Source organism: Melopsittacus undulatus, chromosome 3, assembly GCF_012275295.1.
Source record: "Melopsittacus undulatus isolate bMelUnd1 chromosome 3, bMelUnd1.mat.Z, whole genome shotgun sequence".
NCBI classification, from domain to species: domain Eukaryota; kingdom Metazoa; phylum Chordata; class Aves; order Psittaciformes; family Psittaculidae; genus Melopsittacus; species Melopsittacus undulatus.
In genome coordinates this window covers 95542455-95566659 of record NC_047529.1, presented here as the reverse complement: position 1 = coordinate 95566659, position 24205 = coordinate 95542455, and positions in this window count along the sequence as shown.

Genomic DNA, 24205 nt, shown 5'->3' with positions numbered 1-24205 from the left:
AATATTAGTTCAGTTTCTAGCTGTCATAAACTATAGAGAAGCTGGAAATGCTACTTGGCTCCAATTAAAAAGTTTAAACAAGCAGAAAGTCATGGGTATTTTCTTTCTCAGTGTCATTATTTTAGAATAGCTGCTTTATATAAAGGAAGTGCCTGATCTGTAGTTTTTGGACATATGTGGCTGGAAATTCTGTGGCTAGGACTGCCCTGCAAGTGCCAGGTCAATATGCTTCACCATATGCATGTGTTAGAAGTTAGACCCCAGTGTCCATTTGTCAGTTATACCTCCCCATGTTTGGCCACGTTGGATCTGTCCCGAAGATGTTACCAGGCATTAGTTAGCATTTGCATCACAGCATCTGATGCTACCTGTGGTGCCTCTAGCTATAGAAAGAAACACTTTTCCAGGGGTAGCATTCACAGTCGGTCTTGTCAATACAGGGCCTTGACATTCATATCACCAGAGAGCATTTTTAAGCTCACTCATTCCTGTAGATGAAGCCCTCTGAAAGCTTTGGAACAACTGCCCAGAACATAGTACAGGTAAAGGCTGCCCAAGTAACAGCTGAACATCTGTCCTAATAGTTCCCTTATGACAGGAACTATTTCAGATAGAATATAAGTTGCACTTCATAGAAATAATGTTTTTTCCATGACAGCATGTTTTGAACCTTCATTAAGGTTTGCAAGACTTCACATTCAGAAAGCAACAGGAAAATAACAGAGCAACCAAAGCCCTCTGTACATAAACCACTCATTCTTCTTACTCTTAATTGTAAAAGGAATAGGCAAGACTTGTTTTCTCTTCCCTTCCCATTTCTTCCTTTGTGTAGAGAAAGTGATTTGACTGTGCCAAGTCTGATCATGGCATGACCAGTTGGGGAAAAAAAGAGAAAGTTCATAAAAATGGAATGCATGCTTCTTAAATTTCAAGAAAACAAATTGATTTGGAAAGTTATGCATTTATGATTCTAAACTGGAGAAAAACAGTTTTCTGACATGGGAAGCTCATTCTCCCACCACCAATTAAGCCAGGCAGGCAGGTCTCAGACCTCGCTGTTTGCTGTTATGTGCATGTGTTTCTTAGCTGGAAGGCTTGTGACTTACGTTGTGACTATGAGAGAGACCAAGCTTTCAGCCGCAGAAACAAATTCTGGGGCTTGAACACAAGCTCAGCTATTGTCAGTACAAAGTAACATCTAATTAACCTAGAAACTGTTACTGAGGAGTTTGCCTGAGCAATAAACCATCAAAGAAGTTTCTCCTCCATTTCATGGTCTGGTTTAACTCCCTACAAAGGGATGTTTTGCACTCTGAGCATGGAGAGAAGAGGGTCCTTCTTTGAAGTTGTCTGCAAGTGCTTTTGGCAAAGCTGGTAAGAAGTTTGATGCTTTCTGTCTCCTTCTCTTTGTAATAAAGTTACCAGCTACAGAGACCAAAGCCTTTCCCTGAGAGCTGTGGAAGTGTGCAGAAGGCTGCTCCTTCAGCAGGTGCTGAACCTCTTGCTGATAAACCTTCTCCTCTTTTATAATGGCCTTTGCAGAAGCCAGTTCCAGGCCCTCATGCTCAAGCACTGCAAGCGGCAGATGGAAGAACATGTTGCCCAAGGGTCTGCAGTAAGCTGGAACCTGGACTGGAGCTGAGCCCAAGCCATGTTTTTAAAGTTTTGCTGTTCACAGCACTTTCAGCTCCAGCCAAACCTGAAAGGGAGCTGAGCTGGTGCTTTTGACAGCTCAACACCCTGCTTTGCACACCATTCCCAAAGTGAGAGACAGTGGGTTTTAAATGGTGCTGTTAAGTGTCACATGGTTTTACTGAGTTAGTTCTCTGTTTCCTGATCCAGAGGAAAGGAGCAGCAGCAGGGAGAAAAGGCATGACTACCCTGTTCAGTGGTGGCACAGACTAAATAAAGTGACTAAATTCATGTTGTAGCCATGACCTTAGAGGACCCGCAGCAAAGACACAGCTGCTGATTCGGTCCTGAGCAGTACATGTGGTTCAGTAGGTAACTAAGTAGTAATCCATGCAAGGGATCATAATGTATTAAATCCAGGAACAAAAAAGATGAACACATACACAAAGTCCACAATAATGACTTACATTTTTTTTCAATAGAAAGGTATTAATGAAAAAAGGAAGAAGCTGTTTATCAAGAAATTAAAAGGAAACTGAATATAATATGCTTATAGGCATCACAGAGGTTGCTTTAAAACACCATTTTAGAAGCTGAGAATAAATGTGTCTCTCTAATGAATCAAAACTCTGAAAGATCTGATAAGCCTATGAAGTCAGTGTGGTTAAACAGCAGAAGCTAACAAAAGCTTGGTTGGAGGAGGGGAGAGAGAGGTAGGTTATTTTAAGCAAGGAATAGACTGGAAGCCTAATGTCTCTCAAGTTAAATGTGAAAAAAATAATGATAAAAAGAAGAGTTGGACCAGATAAAAGATTTTAAAGACCAAGTCACTGAAGGCAAAAACTCATGTTAAATGTATTTTAAACAGGTTGGAAGCAGGAAATTGATAGTTTACATAACAAAACTCATCTGCATACTCATGAAGGAGCACAGAGGGACTGGGAGGCATAAACTACTCAGCTTGGGTTCTCTCAGGTCCATCAGCCATCAAAGGCCCATCTCTACATGCCAGGGGAGCACAGAGGAACAAGGAAAGCTGGGAAACCTAAATTAAGGACTCCAAGGAAAGGAGACTCTGCCCAGGCCCCTCGTAGGGCTGTCCCGGAGGACCTCAGCCCCAGGGTCCAGCCTGAAACCCATCATAAGGTGACATTGGGAGCATCCCTCCAGATCTCCTTTTGGATGGTGGGGGTCACTGCATGGGGCTGAAGGACACATTGTGGGGTGCTGGGGAAGAAGAGATTGGATTAGTATGAGATGTTTAGAGGAGTAATGAAAGGTGGGAAAAAGCAGGGATTTAGGTGACTTAGGGAGCTCTGTGTCTGTGTACCTACTAGGAATATATTTTCAGCCTTGTTATTGGTTTGACCCTAGGCATGGAGCTGTGGCAGCCTCACCTCTCTGGAGCTGTCAGATCCAGCATGATGTAGTTTTCCCTTTGGGAAACCAGCCAAAAGTCTGCTGCACTGATATGATATCAAGAAATAAAAGGAGCAAGACAGGTAACAGGCTATGGCAATAAGGTTAGCAGAAAAGCTTTGATGTCCATTGTGTTGGACTTTAGCCTTTCTTTATGTCAAAGAAGCTTCCTAAAACTGAAGAATGAATAGATGACTTCAGAGATGATAACATGAATAGTGGCTGGTTGGCAGGGCCAGAAGTTACTCACACCAGAATTCTGAATATAGCTACAACTCAGATATAAAACCAGGAAACTACTAGTTGGATCTATAATCCATCCAGATGTAATACCTCAGCTGTGGTGCCACAGGAATGGAAGACAGATGTAACACCAATTTTTAATCCAAGAAACACATCAACAATCCTGACTTCCACTCAAGGACATGGCAGAGTCTAAGACTAGAAGTAGTCATACAGATAAACGTGTGATGTTGGGAAAGGTCCCATACTGTGTAGAGAAAGGTCATGATGTGTGCTACACTGCTTTAAACCTTTTAAAACAGAGTTAATTTGACTGGGGGTTAGAAGGCAGGTAATTTTATCTACTAATGACTGGTTGAATAATAGAAAACAGTGTCCCTTCTTGGTAGAGAAAGGACATCAGCCCACAGTCTCTCAGGAATCAGTGGTTGGGCCTGTGCTCTTCGCCATAAACAGAAGCATGTGAACAGTGAGGCAACAAAGTCTGTGGATTATAAAAGCTGTTCAGATGCACTATGCCCATCTGAGTCCAGTCAAGGTTTTCAATGCACATAGTGATTTACAAGCAGATCCTTAACAGTAAAAATGCACGAAGTCAGAAAAAGTTCAGGATGTAACCAAAACAACCCAAGTGCAAAATACATAACAGCTACAATCTGGATTTATAAATAGTCTCATCTATGTTATTTTCAAGTAAAATCATATACAAACCTGATTGTAGTACCATAAATCAGTATTATAAAGAACTGCCTATTGTAAATTATGCTGTCTCCTTATACTGGAGACTATTGCCACGTGGGCTGGCTGAAAACCACTATCAGATGTTATCTTAGGTTAAATTGGACAACTTCACAGGCTTCTAGAAATAAAGGCTGTAAAGGGACTTCTGAGACCAGTCAGTTCATTGCCTTAAGGCTGCATCATGTGTACTTGAACCTTTCCTGACAGACTCATATTTCAAAGACCTGCAGCACTGTGTAACCCGAAAGCTCCACTTTGTAACCCTTAATATTGTAATGTTTTCCTTAAGGTCTATCTTGAACATCCTTTGCAGTAACTAAAGCCTATTGTTTTTCATTGTGAATACAGGAAACAGATTATTCCTTTCCTTTATTCTACCTTACATGTATTTTCTTAAGAAACCTTGCATGTATTTAAGGATAAATCAATCTTCCTGACTTCTTCAGTCTTTCTTTTCCTTTGAGAACCCAGTTCATTCAATCTTTCTCCTTAGGTTGTATTTTCCAGATCAGTAGTCATTCATGCTGCTCTTCTCTTGACTATCTCCATCTGCAAGGATGTAAGCCAGACCAGCACAGGCAATACCCCAGCTGAGTTGTTACCAAAAACTAAGTATAGCAATATGGTCATCTCTTATGCCTTGCAGTCTATAGTCTTGTTTTTACAAGAACAGTATTTGCTTTATTGCAACCAGAACAACACTGTTGATACAAGTTCAGCTTCTTCAATTGCCTTATTAATCCTCTCAGACTGCTTTCTGAAGAATGCTTCCTAGTATTGCAAGCTATGATTTCTGACTCTAGAGACCTATGTACTTTTGGTTCATCACCTAGTGACAGAGCAAAACTGGAAGAGATTCCAAAGAAACTATCTCTGTATGATTTGCATTTTAATGTTTTGTACTGGCCTCGTGGTAGTTCTATGTAAACTACCATTCAAAAGTTATTGCCTTTAGGCTTTGATATGGGGTACCTTTGAGAGGTTTCTGAAATATAGCAAAGAGAAGTAGGTATTCTTTCGTACTGTGGAGGACTGTGGGCTTTCTCATGGACCTACATGGATCTAGGTTAGAAAAGAATGAAAACCATTAATTTAAACCCTGCTTCCCTAAGCTGTAATGAACCTATCAAAAGGAACAGCACTAAGGAAGGCCTGGCTAGAATCATGGAATGTGGAAACTCCTGCTTTTGCCCATTTCATATGACATGTTATCCTTATTGCAGAAGGAAAGTAAACTGGTTTAACATTATTTATACTTCAGAAACCTACCTTAGCTGATACTCATCTTCTTTGTCACCCAGATATAGTTTGTTCAATGTTTTCCATCAAGATTTTTCCAGTGAAAATTTTCTTTGTTCATTGATATTTTCCCATCTCCATTTTATCAACAGCATTTTCACCTTTTTGTCTTCAAGCCGCCTTGATTGCCCACTGTGGCTTTGCAGAGGTTGCATCATTCTGAGGTTACTTCCAACAGGTCTTCAGGCTGCATTTTATCAGACCTAGTCCACTTGAAAACGCCTACCTTTTCTGAATAATTTCCAACTCATTCTTTGACTATTTTAGATCAAAAACTTTTTCCTTTGCAGCTGGTACTGATCTTTCCATATACCTGCTTCAGATGCAGCTTAAAACGAGCAAAATGGAAAGGCCAGAAAGGCAATTTCACAATATTCCTAACCGAAACTCTGTTAAAACCAGACTGTGATAGTTCAGTGAGAGCCAAGCTCTGTCTCATTTCCTAGGCATTATACAATAACTGAACATGGCAGAAACATGCAGGCTTTGCTCCAGAAGCACCTGGAATACAGACCAAGAAAACTCAATCTCTATAATCAAAACAGCCACCATCAGCAGAAGTGAACCTGGTGGAAGAAATGGTCTTGTTTTAGACAAAAGTTTCTCTTTTTTTCCAGATAGAAAGCCCAGCTAAGAACAAAGGAGGAATGATGAATGTTCATAGCCAAACCATGCACAGTTTGCAGTCTGTCAAACTCTTTGTCTAAATACAACAGCCAGAGAAGAAACAAAACCCTTCACTGCTTCATTCCCTAGAGGTTCCTCTATCTCTCCTTAAGCCTCAGGATAAAGGCCTGGTGATAACTAAGTGGCAAAACTTTTTCCCAAGCCACTTTCAAATGGCCTGGAAAAAGAGACTAACAGATCTTGTGAAACTCAAGTGGCAAACCACTAGGGCTGGGTGCCATCCTGGGAACAGAGCTGCTTGAGTCAAGGGTCAATGTGGAGAGAATCAGCCACTGTCCAATCCCCACGGGTCCAAAGCTGGGATACTGTGAGGATCTTGATGAAACCTGGTGAGTCACCAGCGGGCACACACTCCTCAAAATGCAGGCCCAAAAAGAGCTGATCCCCCCAATGCCCTTGACAGTGTCATTTGCCTTCTGTGTCCCACCCTTTAGCCCAGAGCAAGGCAGTGGGAGCTGGTGTGGAAATCTGGGGGCTCAGGAGCCAAGCCCAGACCACTTAGCCCGAGCTTCATCATCCCGCACCTCCTATAGGATTAGTTTTTTGCTATTTTGTACTCGATAGTGCCTAAGTTTGCGTTAAAAGGGTTTTTTTTTGTTAGCTCTGTGGATCCCAGAAACTTCTGCATGTGGTGGCAATGACCCAGGGCTATCTAGTCCATGTGTTGTTTATAGAAAATGAATATGCACTTTCCTGCTTCCCAGCATTGCTTAGATAGATGGAAAGCCATCCCGTGAAACAAACCCACCTCTTCAGGAGAAATCCCAACAGCACCAGAGTTACGTGTTTTATATAAGGTGAGTCTTAGGAAGTCACGGGAGGAAAAGGTTTGAAAGAAAACATGAGCTATGAAGTACCAGTTCAAACTCTAATCCACAACTCTGTTGTAGACCCTGTGACAATAAAGATAGAAAACAAATTATCCATGATTGCATCAAAACCTGTCCAATGTGCCGCAAAGAGAGTGGCACTGAAATGCTGTGAGATATACTGTCTTTACTCGGGGTGGAACTGTCACCAAACATCAGCCGAGACTAAATCACTGAGCAGAGAGGATGCAGTTCCAAATGTTTCCTGTTTAATGTCTAGTAAAGATTGTTTCAAATCCTTCCCCCGGAATAAAAGGTCAGTCATTAAACAATTTGCCAAAAGAATGAATGATTCGTATGGAAGAAACATAAACATTGATTAAAGAAAAGATTATGTTGGTCAAATGAGAAACTCAAACCTCCAATAAATAACCTGGAATAACTTCCTGAACAGAAATCAAACCAGGCCAGAGCTGCAAGCTCTACATCACAACAGAGAAAAAAATTCTTCCCTTCTTCAGTCAGTGTAATTGTCTTTGCCCAAGTGCACCTCTGGCACAAAACATAAATCTGTCATCTCTTGGAGCATGCACTATGAAGAGTCTCTAAAGAGACACATCTGCAGAGACCCACACTTTGGATTGTTCACAGACATTTTTACAGAGACTAGAAAGGTGCCAACTGCCAAGCCTCGGATAAATTATTGGAGCTAAAAGGGGTGATAGTCACTTTTCCCCAGCTTCATCACTGGCCCAACACACACAGCAGCTATCATTATATTTAGCCTGTCTCTTTTCAGTTGCCAGGCTTTAGGTATAGAGACATGACCCACAATACATTGATTAGTCGAGCAAAACAAGACAAAATCCAGAAACAAATACCACCCCTACCCCATCTTCAGATCCATCCAAAAAATTCAACTGAGCATATCCTCCTCAGGGCATGGTGAGACCAAAAGCACTGCCAATTCCCTGCTCCCAAGCTTGGAGCTGTAACCCTCTGCCAAGATGGTTGTCACTCAGACCAACAACTCACAACTTATACAGAAACTAGACAATGAGTGAACACATGTGGAGAATACTTCAATTGACATTAATCACAAGAGAAGTTTCTCAAGCATCATCCTTGGGCCTTGCAATTGAAATCAGACCCCCTTCATCTCCCTGGGGAGTGAGAGGGAGGAGTGCCAGTTGCAGGGTTTCTCTGATGCGCCCAACACCAGCTGCTCCTGGAAGCCAAGGAACTCTGGACCTTCTTCCCTGTGGCAATTTCTTCACTCCTAAGTACTGAAGACCTGCTGTGGAGATCTAGATAAGACATGGCACTAATTGTTGGATAAAACACAAAGCTGCCATGTTGATTACAAGGATTTGCTTGATCAAATTAATTTTATACAGTGTCATTGCAGCAACAAATAAATTAACAGCTCTTAAATCCATGCTCAGTGTAACTGCTTTTCTGAATTGGGTTTTAGAATGGTCACATGCTTCAAGGTAGTCACTCAGAAACAAAGAATTGAGTCAGAAAGAGGGAAGTGCAAGTGCTGTCACCAAACGCTACTCCTCCTGCCAGCCATGACCTGTTTGCTGTTTGGATGATGATCCTTGGCAGATAAATTGATGTGGAAAGGTATTATCACATACAGGCTGGAAGAGTACTGATGAGGTCCTGATCTGGCACCAGGAGGCCATTATAACTGGTGGAGGACTCACGCGATGAAAACATGAGGATTGGTATATGGCTAGAGCTTAGTGCAGATGGATAAAAGCCAAATGGGACTGACAGGCACTCTAGAGAGGGAGGGAGACATCTAAAACCTATACCTATTTGCTGTGCACAAGCGCACAAAGGTGCTATGTGTAAAATGGCAGCAGCCTATGTTTAAGGACCTGCATCCCAGCCTTCCTGGACTTCCCAGTTTCCTCTAACCTCAGGTGGTATCCTGAGGTTATCCTGTTACCCCGTCTCCGGGCATGGATGACCCTCTCAAAACCCCTCTCTCCCTCTGGCTGCACGCTGTGACTGCCCCTGCTCTGTTTACGTTAGTATTTTGGCAGTGGATCAAGTCTCTTCCTAAGGCTATGCTCTGACAGTATTGCTCTCAGAAAACTTCACAAGGTGTTGTTGCGAGCTGTTTGCTGTCACAAAGCACAGTGTTGGAGCAAGACATGGACTCTTCTGTGGGAACCTGGGATGAATTATTGAGACACAGAGATGCCAACACAAAAGACATACAGGACACAGTCAAACCCTGAGGGTGTTTACTTTTCAGTGAGCCTGTGTGTACCCACAGGGTGTGTAAGTGGGCCTTTACAGTACAGTGAGGTCTCCATCACAGCTCTTGCTGTGTCTCCTGTCTGACTTACAGACAAGGATGAGACCTGCTGTGGGGACACCACAACTCCAGATAGTTTTATGTATAACTTCCTAGGATATTACGCTGACTAAGACATCCTTTGTTGCACTTGCCTTGCATCCACTTTTACTCTGTTATCCTAGAGGAAATAAGTCATGAGATGGGTTCCCATGTATAGGTGGATCTCCAAGAAATTAAAGTAGGCAAGAAAGTCACTGTGTGACCTGTGCCGGTAGTTTCAGTATCTGGGAGAGCTTGAATATGGGGTTTCAAATCCTAAGGAAAGGCTGGCAGAAGGTGTCCTAGAACTGAAACTGGGGATGAGTTATAACTGCCTTCCTTCTGCTTAGAAGCACATGGGCCCTCACTAAAAGCTCCTCAGTGCAGCAGATGGGTATTTACCCAGGTTCAAGCAGCCGGAGATGAAGGTAGTGCATCTGTCTGGAGATGGAGATGAACTGCAGTCAGTTCTTTGGAATGTGATGTGTGATACAAGGCCTGCTACTGTGATGATTCAGCTGTGATCAAATTCTGAGCTTGTGAAAGGAAGTAATTCAACCCCAAGACAAATTCTGGCATTTAGAATCTTGGTTTTGCTCTAATTTAGGATGAAAAATTGAAATCTGAATGAATAAATGAAAGCTAGAATAAAAATTCAGAGAGAAAGAGAAAAATGTACCCAAAGACATAGAAACCACCTTATAACAGCATTTCTGACATAAAAAATGCCTGCAATGTAACAATGAAAGGGAAATGAGAAGGCTGAAAATAAATTGAGAGTTGGACTGCAATCTCCCGTTTTGATTTTAAGTCATTCCAATATCATTCTTTTGAAATTTTGCATCAGAATTGATACATTCCCATTAAAAAATGAAGCTTCAGGGAAATTAATTTGTCATCTGTTTTGAAAATAGTGGAGAAAATCACAGTCTTTAGTTGGTAATAAGTGATAACAAAGAGTTCTCACCAATCTGGTCTTCAAACTTGTATTTAAAAATACTGCACGGATGAAACAAACTCTTTGGGAGGAACTGATTTGCATTGAGCAAATTCCTGCTCTTGCCAGCTGAAGCCATAATTTGGGTCAGATGTCTGGGCAATTCACAGCTGGGAATAGATGAAGAATTGTTGAGATTTGCTTTGAAACACATGATGGGGTGAATTTCAATTGTCAGATTCTTGTAAAGCTGAAGCAGGGTAGGTTCCTGCTGACTAGATATTCATGGCAAATAGCTAGCAGCAGAAAAATGGAAAAAATAAGTGGCAAAATGCAAACCAGGGAATATAGGAAAAGCTTGAACAGGAAGCCCAGTCCTTGAGAAACATTTTGACACCCAGAGTATGAGCCTATCTTCAGTGGGATCTGTTGTCCCCACACTGTAGGCCGTGGGCACTTTCAGAGCAGCAAGGGTTTTACTTTGTAATGCATGAGGAACATGTTGTCGTTCCTTGAGGCAGCACTGTTCCCATGCTGAAAAGAGAGACACAGATGATTAGAGACAGTCTGGAGCCTGCAAATGAGAGATGGACAGCCTTTGCTGGAATGTGTGGTGACAGCTGAGTGTTTCTTGATTTTGTAATTGTCTGTGATTTTCCAAGGCACCTCGAGTGGTTGGGTAACCCGCTTCTCACTGGCATCCACTGGGACTATGGCACGTTGCTTTCCTATGCTCCTTTCAACATTGTTAATAGTGATGATCAGAAAGAGGTAATTCATTTTCTGAGGAGGGGAGAAATGGTTTCCTTCAGACATGGGAAGGAACATTGACTTGAAAATACTCTCATCAAAGTGGAGTAAAGCCACATGCGTCTAGACCAGCTCAGCTCTCAGCGTGCCCCTGATCCAGGATTCCCCAGTGTCCACTGGCCAGAACAGAGGGCTATGGTCACTGCATTATCCCACATCTGTCCCTGCACCTCAGACCTGGGCAGCCCTGGGACCCCACAACCCCCTGGAAAGCTCACCCCCTGAGAGGCTCACAGGGAAGGAGTCCACAAGGTTGCCACCAGAGCCCTCATGTTGGAGGTACATGTGAGTCACTGCCCCAAGCAACAGGAATATGAAGCTGCAGCACATCAACACCTCGTCCCACACAGGTATCCCTGCTGGACTCAGGTCAGACTTCCTCAGAGTTTGCTAAGAATCCAAAAGAAAGTATTTTGGAAAGCACTGTGATTCCAGAAACAAACAGAAGCTGTACAGCCGTGCTGTGTTTAACATCTGCCAGAGCTAGGAAGTCTTGTCAAGCCTTACTTCAGCTTCCATACACATCACGGCAACTACTGCAATTAGAAAAATTAAGCTTCTGTGTGAGAAGGAGCTTGTTTAACATTTGACTTCTAACAGTGACTGTTAGGTGCCGGTTTCTCTAAAAAGGACAATTCCTTTGGCACTTTTCACATGAGCAAAGAGCATGGAAAAATACAAAAGGAAACTCTATTTGGTCCATACTGGCAGTGCTATGGTAAGAAGAGTCTGCACAAACCCAGAGTAAACCCAAGTTTATTTTCCAGAGTAAAACCCACTATTACTAGCCACTGTTACATAAAACAAAGAAATTCTTCCCTGAAATTGCAGTTAAATTAGAACACATTTGAAATCTGAAATAAAAACAATTTAATTGCTTCTTTGGCACAACAGCCCTGGTTTTCATCCAGCTCTTATTATCTTGTGAACCTTTCTGCTGCACCATTTGTTAACTGCCAAATCTGCTTTTCTTTCTTCCACAAAGAAAAATGCAGGAATGTGGAGATGTTTCAATTGCTTGCTTGTACTACTGACAGAAATGGAAATTCAGTGACACTATAGCTGAGTATATGTAGAATTTGGCCTTTAGGAAATGAAGAGAAAGCTTTGAACATAACTGCTACAGCAGTGCTTAGACCTGCTATGATTTGTTCTTACTAAGTTTTGCACCTACAAAGAGAAAATGATTATTTGCCAACTGATCCACATTTGAAAATTAATATATCAATGGTAATACAGTTATCTTGAATACTTTTGGTATACTTTGGTGTTGTCTCAAAAGCTAATAACATAAAACCAGCAGCCCACACTGGCTGAAGTTACTCAATACAATAATGTATTATAGAATTGGCTGCTGTGTTTTTAAAACCTAATTTTGGTAATGTAGAATTATTTTTCGATACCAACATCTATGTTGCTTTTTTACACAGAATCCTGGTAAGGAACTGTTATTAAAGAACCTAGCTGAGAATAGCTGCTGCCCAAGCAAACAAACACATCTATATAAAATATCTTCTTAGCATCTTCCACCTTACATCTTTTCAGCTAGATTCAAAACAAGTGAAAAAAAAATCTCATTTTTAATCTAAAAGGAGAGGTGCAGAACGAGATGATGATGATAAGATGGAGTGTGTGAAAGTACAAAAAAAGGTGTTAAAACTGAAACAAACTAAACAGGAAATGTCATACAGCAGCCAGCCTGAGACAGAGCTGTACAAATAATTGATCAGTGGCTTTTCTTCTTCAACAGAACAAAACCTGGGCAGAGCAGGATTAATTTTTTTTGCTAAGTTTGAGTGTTATATTATCTTATACTTTGTAGATTTCAGCAGGTTTAGTATTAATACTATGTTTTTCAGATTTTAAATTAAAACATTCTTTGGAAATGCACCATTGGCTCATATTGACTAATTTTTTTCACTTCATTTGCTTCTCTAATGTTGAAATGTTGAACTCAACCTGAAAACATGTTTCCAGATTCCTCTCCCTGAGTTGCTTTAAGCTACATGGTCTATGAAGTACTGGAACAGTCTCTGATGCCAAGATGTTTCAAAACTCGTTTCGTTGCATAAATTTTGCATCCCCCCCAGCACACCTTTCCACAGCCTCATATTGTAGACATTAAATGGTATATTAATAATACTGTTATTTTGAGAGCTCTGATTTTATCTGCTTTCAGGGTGATAAGTGTTTCAGCAAGCAGATATCTGAGAAAAATTATCTTCTGAGCTACAGTACCAATCACTGAAGAATTACCATGGAGTTCTGGAAATGGGAAAGAAAAATGGAAATGTGTTAGGGGATGGATTGAAGCATTCGAGAAACTTCTGCCTTGTGTTACCAAAGCATTTTGTGGTCTAAAAGTTTCTAAAGGCAAATGCCTGCTCACTGGGTGGCAGAATAGCAGAAAGCAGTTCCTAGCAAAGTACAGGAGAGGAGGAGATGGGACTGCTCAGTGCCTCCGTCAGCTGGGCAAGCGTGTGGAGGCACTTTTATCTTCAAAAACCGTGTGCAGGGGCATTAAATGTGGCCAATGCCTCTCTATGAATCAATTAATGAAAAGCCTTCAACCCTTTTAATGAACTTTCATAGATTGTCGTGGCACATTATTGATTTTGAAGCTGCTGTACATGTGTTGTTAATATGCTACGGTATTTGGAATTGAATATGACTTCCTGTGACATTGAAAATTTGACTGTCCATCCCAAAAGACATCCACATGTTTTATGAAGCAGAAGTGCATTTCAATAAAACTTTTAACCAAGAACACATGCTCAACAAACAAAAAGCTTTTATTGATTTCATAAATAGCAAGACAATGTCAACCCTGGGCCAAGCAAACTATTGCACAGCTTACTAAACTACTATGGTACGTGTGTAATGGAGAATGGTGGTTATATGACAGGGAGACCATTACCGGTCTCCTTGTCTTGGGGCTGGACTGGTGTGACAGCTGTCTCTGCCCTCAGCTCTACACAAATTGCAAAGGATTCCTGCACAGGAACAACAGCTATGAAGGAATGGGAACAAAAGTGATCATGTTTTGCTCCTTTCCTTCATGTCCTTTTCCTTGCATAGTCACTGCATAGATACTCTCTTGACAGCTTTTCAATCATCCTGCTGTTCTTATGGTTCTCATCCTTTAGGTTGTGTCTTGTCTTCCACTCTTCTAGTCATGTTTGCCATCTCCTGGGAATAACTCCTGAGATCAACAAGTATTTCTGTATAGGCCATGCCCAGGCAGGGGTTACCAGAACAGAGAAACCACATCGTTAAGTGGCATAACAATGTTAGCCAAATGCCAGCATAGAGAAAATGTTATTTTCCCTTAATTTTTGTCAGTTTGGGAATTTAATTTCTTTTTGCTTTTTGCCATTGTGGGGAGTGCCTGAAAATGGGAAGGCATCTTTCCAGTTAAATCTCCTGGCAAACTTCTTGTACCATTGTTATGTGTCCTAATTTACACTCCTTTGTCAGATGGGTTCTACCGGAGATGTTCTGATGATGACGATTCAGTGGCATTATCCTTACTTTTCTGTACAGACCTAATGCAGTTTGCTGGTTTTGTCATAGTACCCAGTGCATTTCAGGAGTGGGTGTTTTCCCACAGATAGTTTACTGCTCTTGATATATTTTAGTGTTCTGTGATTGCTGGGAAGAAGATAACGAGGAGGCATGTTTCCATGGAAAGACCCTTCAGTAAGTTGTTAGGAGAGAGTCTCATCTTCCATAAGTTCCTCCATGAACTCTTTGGCATATGCCAATAACATTCAAAGAAAAGTGGGACATTCAGCCCAGGCTGTGCTAGAACAATGGGATTAGGCAGGCCAAGCCTAGGGCAAGCTAAGGCCTTGTGGAATGGCAGAGGCAGGAATAATTGCAGTAGCAGTTGCTCATGCTTGGAAGTACAACAGTATGACATTTTTACATACTTTTGTTTTCAACTCCCAATAAAGGATCAAAGTTCTTTACAACTATTTTGAGATAAAATAAGGATTATATTGGTAAAAAAAAGGAAAATATCAGTGAAAATATCTTTTTTTTTCTTACAGAAAAAAACAATCCCCCATTACTACTGTGTTCCTTTTTCATTGCCTGTAATGCTTCAGCAGTATCTCTTCCCCATTCAAATGTTCATATTATAACACAGATGAAGAAAACCAATTTGCCCAAGTAAAATAAAATAAGCATAGTGGAAAAGCGAATAAACAGACCCAGCTTGTTTCCACTATTCCAGAAGCCATTGTAAGCAGTACTGATAATAGTGCCTCTGCTTAAAGCTGCTGACATTCCCTATTTTCTTTCTTCCTATATTTTCCCTGCTTTGTATCTGCCTAAGAGTGATTAAAAGAATAGATGGAATGTTCAGCCCTTTTGGGGACATCACTCATATGGGAAAAACAATACATTTTCATCTACTTTTAGGAAAACCAAAATATTTTACTTAAAATATAGTAACTTAAAGAAAAAAAAATCATTCAAAGAAAGATACCAGCCTTTCTGAAGGTGAGGCAAAGAGAAAATTAATGTCATCCCTCACAGAAAATTCTGAAAACTTGTTCATTAAGTAGAGAAAAAAAAAGCTCCATGTTTTAGAGTTGGAAGTTTTCACTTGGCAGTGATTTAACCGGGAGCCAATCCCCACTGAAATATAGTGAAATGTGCCCAATCTCACATTTTAGATGACTTAAAGTCATCTATAAGACGACCTAAAGACTTTTGTTGACTAAGAGATTCTATGGTCTTTAGAAACGTCTTAAAATTTCCTGGCTAATTCTCCAAACACCTTTCTGTAACGAGTATGGCCTAGTCCCTCCCAGCAGGCTGAATGCACTTGATCTCCATCCACCAAACAGCTGAACAGCCTCCATCCTGCACCTGAAATTAAGTAGGATCTTTCTCATGGTGTTTCCCAAATTTCTGTGGTTTGTGACAGCAATGTGGGTGCCTCCATCCCTCCTCAGCAGGCAGCAGTTCAGCACTGAAAGCAGTCTACTACTAGTAACACTAGTTCCATCAACTCAAGCAACAAAGGCATGTTCAGTTACTGTGGCTCTTTAGATCCTAATTGTGCTGAATGCATTTGCAGCAGCTCACATAGCTCCACATGAAAACATTTGTCTTTTTCAGTGTTCAAGTTAGAATGTGAGGTTTAAATTGCATTTTCTTCCTGAAGACTTCCATAGTCTTTTAATTCCGGAGTAATGAGCTGGTTACAGTTCATATTCTGTACTGTGTGCCGATCTGTTCTCATTCAGTTGCTAATGCAACCAGAGCTATCTATTAGCTGTGAGCATTAACTGAACTACAGCTGATGTATTTAGTCAGACAGCTGACTAGTGACTTCACAGCCCTGCTGTGCCTGTCCAAGAAAACTAGGTGTTTCTATATCCAGTTCTGTCTTACAGCAAGGAAAAGGCACAGTTTCACACGAAGTCAGTACAGCAAGTCCACTGGTCAGTCAGCCACTCATGTGGTAACAGTAAACAGATAAATTCAATAGGACTAATGGGATTTATATTAAAAGCAACACGTAGAAACACGCATTTACAATTTCATGTATGTTGAATTACCTGTGTATTTGTAAAAATAGGCACTACTTTGATACATGACATGGAAATACAAAATGTTGTCCTACAAGAAACTAAAATTTGTCCCAAATTGTTCCTGGGTGTGTGCTAGTTGGTTTATTCTAGTTTTAGAAATACAATTTTAGTCCATTTGAATTCATATTCCACTTGTTATTGCAATTAGATATTTTGTAGAGTTTCTATTAAGCTGTAAGTAGACATTTGCAAAGTTTTAAAAGTTCTATATGCTTGCTAATATATAGAACTAAGTTACAGGACTTGGCATATAGCTTAATGCAGGCAAGGTTGCTTCTCTCTTGTCACTCACACCAAATGTTCTCAGTTTGTTCTTTTTCTTTATGCAGGTCAGCACTTCAGCTATAGGTGTCCTTTAATTCTGCCACAATCATGTTGATCTTATTCTAATTCTCTTAATAAAAGCCATAGATTTTGATTTTAGCTCTAGTTAATTATAGTAATACTTCTAACTTGAACAAATACATGTGGATCTTCAAGAGAACAGCAAATGCCCTGTTTCTGAAACAGCCTAAATTCAAGTATTCCTAAATAGCAAGTCCCTGTCTCTACCATGGAGGAGATACAACTTAAAGCAAATGTTGCCAGAATACTCCTAAGAAGAGGTCACAAGCTCTTCTCTTCCCCTGGCCCATGCCAAGTCTCAGCGTACCGTTGAGATGTTTGGACTAACCGTAGCTCATAGCTTTTAGTGTTCAAGAAACCTATAGTCCTTGAGCATAGAACACACCTGCCTTCTTACAAACCAGGAATCGTGACTTAATTAAGTGCTATAATTGCCATTTCACAAACCACAGACTGAGGGAAAAACTGACTGAAAAACTTGCTCAAAACTACCTGGGGAATTTTTGGCAGCTCTGAGAAGTGAGTGCAGATCCCCCAGGTGCTGAGTAAAATAATGAACCATTCTTTCTCTTGCTAAACTTCTACTGTCTGCTCAAGCATATACTTAGGGCAACAGCAAAAGCTGAAGAAACTATATGAAAAAACACATGTGCCCAGGGTCTCCTTTGAATGGTATTGATTGAATCTCACACAAAATGGTAGCCAATGACTAGTATAATATTCCCTTGATATCTAAGAACAGACTTATATATATCCAACTTTTCTGAAGTCAAGATGAGTCTTTCCAAATAATCTCAATGAATTTTTTATGAGTTTGTGGCCATCAGGTACATCATGTCGCCTGGTAACCCTGTACCAAGCACTTCAAACATTCTGCTTGAATCCACAAACACATTTAATCATATGTTCAGCACACAGATGCTCTGGCCCCACACCACACACCTTTTCTTCCTCACATTTAACCCTTACAGATCTAGCAGCCACTGCTCTCTGCTCAGTCCATGATCAACACTCCTCATGTCTCCCTTCCAGTTCCTGTTGGCACTTCAGATGCTGGACTGTAGAACTTTAGTTGAAATGATAGAAATCTAACTGCATTTTCTAGATTTTTCTATAAAGGTAACACAAGGATCTGGATGCCTTTTATTATCCAGATGGTGTGTTACCCAGATTCTTACTGTGACTGCCAGGCACAATCGATTCTTACTCTGCACAATACTTTCCTAAGGGTCTATCCCCTCCCTATGAGATTGACAGAATGAAAGTGAGTAGAAATTGGCAATAGTGATTCTCCAGTCAGGCTTTCAGAAATCACAACACAGCAACATGTGGTGTTCTGCTACTAGATCAGTGCCAAATAGGAAATGAATGAAAATTAAAACAACTGTGAGGATAAGAAATTACACCAAGAAACAATTAGAAATGCAATCAAGGATATCAGCTTCTAGCAGACTAAGCCAAACAAGACTCTACCCAGCTTTCACATGGCACAATCTTTACTGTCACCACTGCCTTATTTAAATTAAACATAAATTATTCACAAGTAGGTATGCAACTGTACGCATGCAACAACCCACTTGAGTGCTTGATCACAAAAACTTCCTTAAATAATCTAATATCATATTATCTTTACTGTAGCTGCAAATCTATTTGAACTGTTCAATGGAGTATATGAAAAGAGGAACTCTAGAGGCTGGGCTGGTAAGCGTATGTTTCAACAATTGCATTGATGGCTTTGTGCCTCTATTGGCTTTCTCTGGCTTCTGCTAGAGAATTTCATCCATGATCTATATGACAGGTGGAGGTGGCCACATGTCATTAACATGTCACACTGTTCTGGAGAGCACTTTCTTTCTAGGCTGTATCCTGACTTCTGGAATAGCCAAGGAAGAGAACAATGCTTCTGGTACGAGCAGTACAGCTTCAGAAGCTCATGTTCCTAACCAGAACACAAATGGATTTAGTAGATCCAGCAATGGCTTCTCCTTGCTTCTCCTAGATTCATTAATTTCAAATTCACCTAATTCACATTATCTGAGTACCTAACAGAGGCTACTTCATTTTATCCAACTATTCATGTATTGAATGCAGTTATTAAATTCACATGAAGTAAAATTCCTGGAAATAGAGCCAATTTTACCTGAAAAGCATTGAGCAATGGAGAAGCAACTGCTTCTCTCTGAAAGTTTATTCTATGATAATTACCTTCAGCTTTAAAAATACATGACTTTTTAATCGAGGTTGGCTGGCTTTTAATGCCAGATACTGGTTTTTGTCACACATGTTTCTCATAAGTTAAAGAGTCATTTAGCACCAAGTATTTTACCCCTCTTGAAGGTACTTTTACATGTATAAAGTCACCTCTCCATCGTAAGAAGCAAGTAATCTTCAAATACAGCTGTATGATTTTTTCTTTTTCAGTCTTAGAGTAATTTTATAGCTCATTTCAGCACTTCTGGGAATATTCTTTATGATAATGTTAATGGCAAATTCAAAACAGAATTCCCCTGTAACTGGCACCATCACCTGTAAATACCATATGGATTCAAAAGTACCCAGAATAACTCAGAGGAGGGTGGAAAGAGTTGAGAAGGTGAAAACAGAACTCTGCTCTGTTTCATGTGAGGCCAGCAAACAAAGGTCCTCATCTTACAAGGCATCCCATTAGGTCTCACCAACAGAAAGTAAATTTATTTGAAGCAGTTGTTTACATTTGATGTAGAGAAACAGGTGAGGTGTTGATCTCATACAGTTTGTGAAGACCAAACTTGCAAGAGGTGGTAAGAAGCCAAAAATCAGCAAGGAGTTATCTTGCCACGTAGGAGGGAGGATACCCAGGTTCCAAGAGTCAGCTTAACAGATGAGGCCTCAGTGGCTCTGCAGAAGCTGAGGCTGGGATGGCAGACACCCATAGTCACTCTTCTTGCTCAGACACATGACTCAAGGAGAAACTTCTCTTTCACTATTTGCACTCTGCTGATTTGACTTACTAAATTGTGGCTTGTCCTGCCTCTTTAAAAACATAACAAGCAATAGCATATTGATTTTGTGACTATCCAATTTGCTTTAGAAACTGTTAATGGCCTCAGACTGTTGTGGAGAAACCTACTCTTTTATTAAAAGTAAATACATTCTGGCAACCTTTGGATGCATGTACTCTGCTGAATTGGGTGATGCCATGAATGGCACTATAGGGCAACTGTTTAATTGCTAGAATGACCCTTGGCACAGTTTTGGCCTAAACCAAATAGCTCTCAGCTGGGTTTATAATGCATCCTTTGGCAGTTAGTGTTGGCAAGGGTCTGTTCCCTATAGCCAGTTTGCATGTAAAATAGGTGCAGGAGGCTGCAGACTGCTTGGAGTATCAACACTTAAAGATACAACCTATTCCATTCCTCTCAGTGGGACAGGTTAGACTCCAAGCCATACTTTAAGATTGCAATTCACAAGCCAGAGTTCTCAGCTGCTTTGATGATGGTTGTTTGGTCCTGATTTAGATGAGACTTACACACTTGCCCAAACTTACATCAGCAATACAGCGTTATCACCTAAGTTTTTTTGCAACTTTTACTGTGATTGAGGTTTGTCATAATGCCCTAAATATCAGGATCAAGAGATTACATGAATATGCTAGCTTCATTCAAGTCTTGGAATTCTGGCAGAGTAAACAACTGAAAATGGAAAACAACATAACATGAAAGACAAGCAACTGTTATGTATAAATGTGATTATATACACCGTGATTATAATCACAAAATGAAAATGCACTGAAAGCACAAGTAAACCTATCCAGTTACCGAAATAAATTAAATAAAATACAACATTCAAATAGTAAATGGTTCTCTTGATAACTTCTTTACCTCAGTTTAAAAGAAATTGCCACAGAATTTAACAGAATCACAAAAGAGCTGAGGTTGGAAGAGACTTCTGGAGGTCATCTTGTCCAACCCCCTTGCTTAAGCAGGGTCACCTAAAGCAGGCTGCCCATGACTATGTCCAGACAGCTTTTGACTATCTACCTCTAAGAAGAGATACCTCTACAACCTTTCTGGGCAACCTGATCCAGTGCTCAGTCACCCTCACAGTTCTTGATGTTCAGATGGAGCCTACCATGTTCCAGTGTGTGCCCATTTCCCCTGGTCCTGTCACTGGGCACCACTGGAAAGTGACTGACTCCATCTTCTTTGCATCCTCCCTTAGATATTACACACATTGATGAGATCACCTTGAGACTTCTTGAGGCTGAAGAGTCCCATCTCTCTTGTCCCTTACTCATAGGACAAGTGCTGAAGTCCCATCTTAGTGGCCCTTTGCTGGGCTATGCCCAGTACCCCCATTTCTCTTTGACCATGGGGAGCCCAGAACACAGTCCCTGAACACAGCTCAGATATGGCCCCACCAGTGCTGAGCAGAAGGGAAGGACCACCTCCCCCCACCTGCTGGCAACACTCCTCTTAATGCAGTAAGGGATACACAACATCAGGTTGCTTTGTAGCAAGGATCCAATTGAGAGCTGACTTGCCATAAAATACTGGCAAGCAGAACACCAATATTGTTGCCCTGTTACGGTTCTGAGAGTTCAGGATACTCTATAAATAGAAGCAGATGATCATATAGAGATATTAATAATGGTCTTGTGCATCATGCTGAACTACCACAAGCAGCCCATTCTTTCTTTCTGTGAGTAATGGCTCAGGTTTGTCTCAGGCTTTCTGTGGTCTCTATGGTTTTCTAGCGTCTGAGGGTTGCTACAGTTGAGACTCCATCTGTGGAGTGTTCTTAGGTATGGGGAGCCTTCAGGAGGTAATTTGGACACTGGAGTGGCTCAGAGAAGCCGAAGTGGGACTGCTGCCTCAGTGCAGTGCAAACAGGCTGAATGAAACAACACAGCCAGCTAGGAAGGTGAATATTTGTTGGTGAGAAAGTAAAACTTTCCATGCCTCCCAGTTATACAAAACAATTGTTAGACATTTAGCAATCCACAGACCTAAAGTATTCATCAGATTTCCTGTTTTTCAACTTGCCAACCATCCTAAGAGCTCAGAACGTGAAGTCTCTCTAATTTACATGGTTGGAAACAAATGCTAAACAGACAACTGAGGTATAAATATGCATCTACAGGACCTGGGTACTCAGAATTTACTACCCAGACCACTCTATATAAGGATGACAGCCCTATTATGCCCATGTCCTGTCCCCTTCCTGGGCTATCCATTTCTATGGAAGAGAAACCCAGTTGCATCAGCTGGAAGCTGTGGCACCCTCCAGACAGGCCCCTGATTTTTACAGGAAAGGGCCTAAGAGCTCCAGGGAAGGAATTTGCCCTGCAAGGCAGGATAGCTGGAGATCCTAGGGCTCAGACCACCCACGCCACTGAGTCACGGGCTGGGCAGGCATCAACAGTGGTACGGCGGCAACCCCTGCTGTTGAGATACAGGCAATGAAAGGCAGGAGCACAGGGGCTGCTCTACCTCGTTTGTTACTTCCATACATGACAGGTAGGGGAAAAAAGTACCAAAAATCATTAGCTATGCCTGGCATTTCCTATTGTTAGGCTCCATCTTACATTGTTTATAACTTCGCCAGCTCTAACCATAGAGTGAGTCTGCAGCTCTCCAGTTTGGTGTCTGCTCAAATGTTTTGCAAAAGGTCAGCCAACAATTCAACTGTTTCTGAAAAGAAAGTAAGTAACCACGTTAAAATAATAGTGACGTTTGCGTTAGCTGCCCTAGCACCCCCAAGCTTTGGAGCATTCACACGAAATTTGTCGGGAGGAGGCCTTCCCATCTGCGACATGCTAAGCGAGAAGTCTTTGGAAATATGCGGTTTACAATGATTTTGAGAAACATGTTCGCATTTATAGCTAATTTCCCAGGAGAAACTGTCTGCAACGACTATGTCCCAGCTTCTGGTGAGCGCAGAAAACTACAGCTCTGTGCTGCGAGGACTCAGCGCTTTACACAAGGAACCAGATGAGGAAGATTCTCTTGTGCTCCTCAAGCTCCCCCTGCTTTTCATTCTGGGAGTCTCTGGCTGAGCTTCAATGCACCAGTTAAGTGTGTTTTCTCATCTTGTAACGTTCAGTGTCCAAGATGTCTTATTGTTAACAAATGGAGTGGGGGAAGCAGTGCGGATGTAAAGGTATCTTCCTTCTCTGCTGAAAGAGCTGTATTCTCAGGGATCAGATGTGAAAAACTGACAATACAGCAACAATGTCACTACATAAAATAAGATTAATTAAAGGAGAGAATGGATTCCAATCTCGTTGCTGATTTATGTAAATGATGTTCAAGGAATTCTGAAGTGAAAGGAAAGCCAGCCTTAAAACATTAAGTCTCTATTGTTCTGGGGCTTTTGTCTGTCATAGTTTTTATATTCATCCCAGTAATGATGAAACCCACTATTAAAAATAACTTGCTGCAAAACTCTGTGTGCACTAGGTTCAAGTTAATCTTGCAGGAGATTTATTCCTGCTCCTTTACACATGCTAGAGCACTCTGCCCTGTCTTCCTCAAAACCTATTCTCACACTTCCATCAGTGCTAGGAGTACAAACAACAGCAGCAGCTTACTTGTTAAATTTCACGAGTCAAATTAATGCACGCTTGTGCAGTTCTAATTGCTTTTTACAGTTTCTTGCACACAGCACAGAACAAGCCTTTAAAATGCAGTTCTACCAACCATGTGTTTGGTTCCTGCCCTTTGTAATGCAACAGCATCTTTGACTGAAGGAAAATGAAACGAATTTTCTCCTTTTTTAAATGTTTTAATGTTCTCCTGCTGGATCTAACCTGTGATGCAAAGTGACAGTCATGCAGCTTCTTACGTCAGTAGATGACAGGTCCTGCTCAGTAGTAAAAGGCTGCTGTGACTGAGAGGGAAATGTCTATATCAGATTGTTAACTCTGTGCCCTTGTGGCATTAAAAATTATATGAGGATAGATAACACAACAGGAAATGAAACATGAGGAAATGAACTGATTTTTATTCAGCACTGGATACATATGATGTAAAACAAAGTGTCAGCAGCTGACGGCTCCATGACTAGAGACGGGCTAGATGACTTCAGTCTAGCTACATTCATGTCAGCACTGGGAAAAGATTTGCTCAACATTGCAGCAGTGCACATATAACTTCGGGAGATCTAAGGAAATACCTTATGCAACTGTTCATCTCATTTAGTGTTTTCATTCAGAACTTACTCCTGCAGCCCTTCCTAAAGGTTATAGATGTCCAGCTGCAAGGACTGTACACCTACTGATAATCTTGACACCCAGCATCCAGGTCCTCTTGGTAAAAGTGGCAAACCACTTCTTCCGCTA